The 4,790-nt window shown below is 37.5% G+C and overlaps 1 long non-coding RNA gene across 1 annotated transcript; it reads right to left on the reverse strand.

The window, feature by feature from the left end:
• Positions 1–1,149: 1,149 nt before the first annotated feature.
• LOC110827195 (uncharacterized) lies at positions 1,150–4,207 on the reverse strand. The gene is made up of 3 exons (XR_002542244.2): positions 4,045–4,207; positions 3,646–3,855; positions 1,150–2,547 (listed from the first exon to the last, which is right to left on the reverse strand). It is a non-coding gene; the product is annotated as an uncharacterized LOC110827195 (long non-coding RNA).
• Positions 4,208–4,790: the final 583 nt, after the last annotated feature.

Below are 4,790 nucleotides of genomic sequence, written 5' to 3' on the forward strand. Positions count from 1 at the left end.
AACTGCAAAATACTGTGCCCGGTATACAAACAGAGTACAGTTCTAGACACACCGCCTTTTAACGATACCAAAATATACCGTAATATCTTGTTTAGCGACGTATTTTGTAAAGTACAGTCTCCGCTTTCGGAGTAAGCTCCCCATCAAGGGATATGGTGATTGGCGTCTTCACGGTCAGGATGAAAACTTGTTCCAGTAGTTCGCACATCTTAATAAATATTTATGAACATATTTTTTCATCCTGACTATCTAGTCAAACTTGTTAATTTCCTGCAATCTATACATACTACGAATCGTGAGATTGGAGGTTCGTTCTCCACAATACCGTCATGTTCCACGATCCTCTGAGATAGTTGATGACGTCATTTTCAGTACTGTAGTCACTAGCTACGACGGTGACATCGTATACGAGGTGCGATCGGAAAGTTTCTAGACTGCGCCTATAAAACCCCGTACACTTATCTCAGGTATTAAATTCACCCATCACCCTCGAAGTAGTTCCCCTGGGAGTGAACACAACGATCCCAGCGCCGCTGCCAAGCCTGGAAGCATCCCTGGAAATCTTTCTTTGTCAGCCTGTCAAGCACCATCTGCGATTCTGCCTGAATCTCTTCTATCGTCTCAAATCTCCTTCCCTTTAGCTGAATTTTCATCTTTGGGAAGAGGAAGAAGTCACACGGAGCTTAGAAAGGAAGTTGGGGTCGGTTCTTGCAAGATCTTTGAGCTCCTGACAAACGAGAAGTCGATTCTGCTTCTGGTCCTCAGACAGGATGCGTCGCATGTGGAGTTCTTCCTTTAGAATCAGCTGACAGGTCCCATAGCCTATCCCAACAATGTCGCACAAGTCGTTGATGGTACGACGTCGATCTTCGTGAATGGCCTGCCGAATCTTCGTAACATTTTCGGGCGTTGTGCTCGAAGATGGTCGTCCAGAACGCTCGTCATCATCGACAGAGGTTCGGCCATTTTTAAAACGTGAATGCCACACAAAAGTTTGTGCACGACCCATTGCGAACTCCCGAAATGCTTGCTTTAGCATTTCATAGGTTTCCGTAGCCGTTTTGGCGAGTGTTTGGCAAAATTTGATGCACACGCCATTCCGAAATCGCAGGAGGGTCGGTGTAATGCACTACCAAAACGCCCGTAACTAAGAACCAAATGCTAATTCGATGATGCCGGCTGGCACACTGATTCACTATGAATGTAGGCCGCACCCCCTAGCGGCAGAAGCTCGTACTACATCCGGCTCGCTCTCTATTGACACAGTCTAGAAACTTTCCGATCGTATAAGGCCTGATTCGACCAAGATACAATAGCGGGGCACGCATGAAAGAAACATCACACAATTCAACTATTTAAAAGTACTGAAATGAATACAGCAAGGTTTCAATCGTGTCTTTTGCTCTTTTAGTCTATTCCACCCCCACTTTTTTTCAATTTCTTCGTGGTAACATACAAAATTAACGAACGGTGTGTTTACTGGTAAAAGTGGTCTGGGGTACGCATTCAGTGCAGAAACGAACCTGCAGATGATTAGTAATTGAAACATATTCTTCAAAGGTTACAACAGCAACTAAGTTCAGTGGTTATCGAAGTCTTAGGTGCTGTAAATTGTTGTCGTAAGTGACTGAACATTGAGTAAAATTGTTATAACAATATAGAATGTCCCAGTACAGATGTACTTGTTCCTGTTCTATTCAGGCCATAACAAACTCCTGAGCCCGTTAAACTTCTAGGGCACGAAGCTCGCCTAAATTTTAACATATTAAGTTTTGCTGATAATAACACACTGCGTGTCCATTACGAAGATTAATTAGTTATTTATGTTTAGGAATGCAAATGCTGTTTATTGTCATAATTATACAAAACTCACATATAAACCCTGTGAGTAAATAAAATGTATAGTTATTGATAACTGAATTTTCCAACAGATTGTAGCAAAAATTATTACTGTGCTTTAAATAATTTAATATTATCCACACACTACTTTCATCTGATCAATTTCTTCCTTTACATTTTTATACCAAAATATTTTGTGAATTTCTCGTTTCCCTCATCCTCATTGTTTATTGTCGGACAGCTCTACCTACTGTAAAGCGAAATATGTCGTTCTGCATTCAAAAATGTCTACCGCAGACCAGCCTAGCTTTCAGGGAACAAGTCTTCAAACTTTTGCTCTCGTCTGTCCTCTAAAACGACTCTCATGCAATACCATCAATCCTTGCAAATTCAAAACATTTTGACACCAAAATGGCTCGTTGCCTTCCTTTGTTTGTCAGAGGCCAGTTTTTAAATCATGTGCTTGAAATTGGAGTAGCGCTCTGCAAACAGAGATGTTTTTAGCTGTTGGAAACAGAAACGAACTGGTTTGGCTACTCGTTATTATGCGCTGTGTGCAGTGCGAGTTCCTGGCGTTGTAACATAGTTTGTTGATGTTTCTAATATAATCGCGTTTAAATTTGTTGATGTATACGATTCGTATGCTCAGTGGTTTGTTAACTTGAATCAGCGGGTTGATCATGTCAAGAGCATTTGAGAGGCTGAGTGCTGTGGACAGAGAGAGAGAGGGGGGGTGTCCAAAATAGACCAGTTTTCAATTCTAGGCATTTGTACATTTCAGAATATCAGAAAAATATGAATATTAAAGAAACAATTTGTTATAATATGCTACGCATATCTTATATATATATATATATTTAAAATAAATCGAATTATTCATCAATTCAATAGCACAAGATCTAATATAAGTCCTGTCACTCACAAGAAATTCTTTGAGAGGGGGGACGTCCAAAATAGACCAGTTTTCAATTCTAGGCATTTGTACATTTCAGAATATCAGAAAAATATGAATATTAAAGAAACAATTTGTTATAATATGCTACGCATATCTTATATATATATATATATATTTGAAATAAATCGAATTATTCATCAATTCAATAGCACAAGATCTAATATAAGTCCTGTCACTCACAAGAAATTCTTTGAGAAGCGGGGGTTGTCAAAAATAGACCAGTTTTCAATTCTAGACATTTGTACATTTCAGAATATCAGAAAAATTTGAATATTAAAGAAACAATTTGTTATAATATGCTACGCATATCTTATATATATATATATATATATATATATATATATATATATATATATTTGAAATAAATCGAATTATTCATCAATTCAATAGCACAAGATCTAATATAAGTCCTGTCACTCACAAGAAATTCTTTGAGAGGGGGGATGTCCAAAATAGACCAGTTTTCAATTCTAGACATTTGTACATTTCAGAATATCAGAAAAATTTGAATATTAAAGAAACAATTTGTTATAATATGCTACGCATATCTTATATATATATATATATATTTGAAATAAATCGAATTATTCATCAATTCAATAGCACAAGATCTAATATAAGTCCTGTCACTCACAAGAAATTCTTTGAGAGGGGGGATGTCCAAAATAGACCAGTTTTCAATTCTAGACATTTGTACATTTCAGAATATCAGAAAAATTTGAATATTAAAGAAACAATTTGTTATAATATGCTACGCATATCTTATATATATATATATATATATATTTGAAATAAATCGAATTATTCATCAATTCAATAGCACAAGATCTAATATAAGTCCTGTCACTCACAAGAAATTCTTTGATTTATTGCCAATACGTAAAATGAAAAGTTTTTTTAGCCGATCATGAAATGTTCTTCAGCTGTGTTCACCAGAATCATCACAACAGGTCCCACTGGATACAATTCTGACCCAGGTCAATCCAGTGACGGTGGCGATATGTTCCTACGTAAACTCTGACGATGGAGAAGTAAGGTTCCGAAAAACATTGGTTAATCACCTACGATAATAAATTACGTCTCAGCTAAGAGAGAAAATAGTCAAATACCTACATCCGTAAAATTCTCATATCACGCACCCGAATCCAGTCACAAAATAGCTTTGTGCCCATTTACAAAAGACTCCATGTTGAACACACTTCCAGTTAGTTAATATGTCAACGCTGTCTTCATGCATAAACAACACTCACCCAATGAAGCCTTTGAGAAGCTGATAGTCGCTGATAGTTGATAATAAAACACCGGCCCTTCTAAAAAATCTAACGTTGATTACAAGAGAAAAAATCCTCTGACCCTGTCGGGCATCGGCCGTCCAGTCCGTAGTCAGTCACTACACTAACTCGACTGCCCCGGCTTGCCTTACTGGAATTTATCGTGGTTGTCCTCAGTCCAACGAAAGTAATGCTGAAATGTCCCACGACTTACTTTTTCAACATTGCGCATGTCAGTAGTAATTAACTTCTTCCTATCTTATTTCATTCAAGATAATATGCGTAGTTTAAGCAGCGTCGTTAAATAACCTAAGAAAATTATAGAACACAGTTGTTTTCACTCAACTGAAAATTCACAAATTCCTTCTTCATCAAATTTTCTCTGTAAGCAGACTCCGATTACGCTGATTTTGCGGTATATTTCTGTGACGTAATATGACTACCAGTATTAAGGACAACAAAACCACCTACAAATGCCCACTGGAAACTTTCCGATCGCACCTCGTACATTCCATGTGTGCATTCTGTATGTACGAATTAAAATACCACCATTCTCTCCTCTATCTCTTTTAAAATATTCTGTAGACTATATAAAGTGCGTGACTATTTCTCTACTTTATTTCCTAGAGTTCACGGCGTGTGTTCTAATTTCAACACTTCAGTAAGGTGCCTCCTAATAGCAATGGCTAACCATTATGATCCATTGCCGTCTGTGGTGGAAACGC

This window comes from Zootermopsis nevadensis, unplaced genomic scaffold, assembly GCF_977971745.1.
Source record: "Zootermopsis nevadensis isolate Lab colony 2312 unplaced genomic scaffold, Znev_1.0 Znev_ptg000021l, whole genome shotgun sequence".
Classification (NCBI taxonomy): Eukaryota; Metazoa; Arthropoda; class Insecta; order Blattodea; family Termopsidae; genus Zootermopsis; species Zootermopsis nevadensis.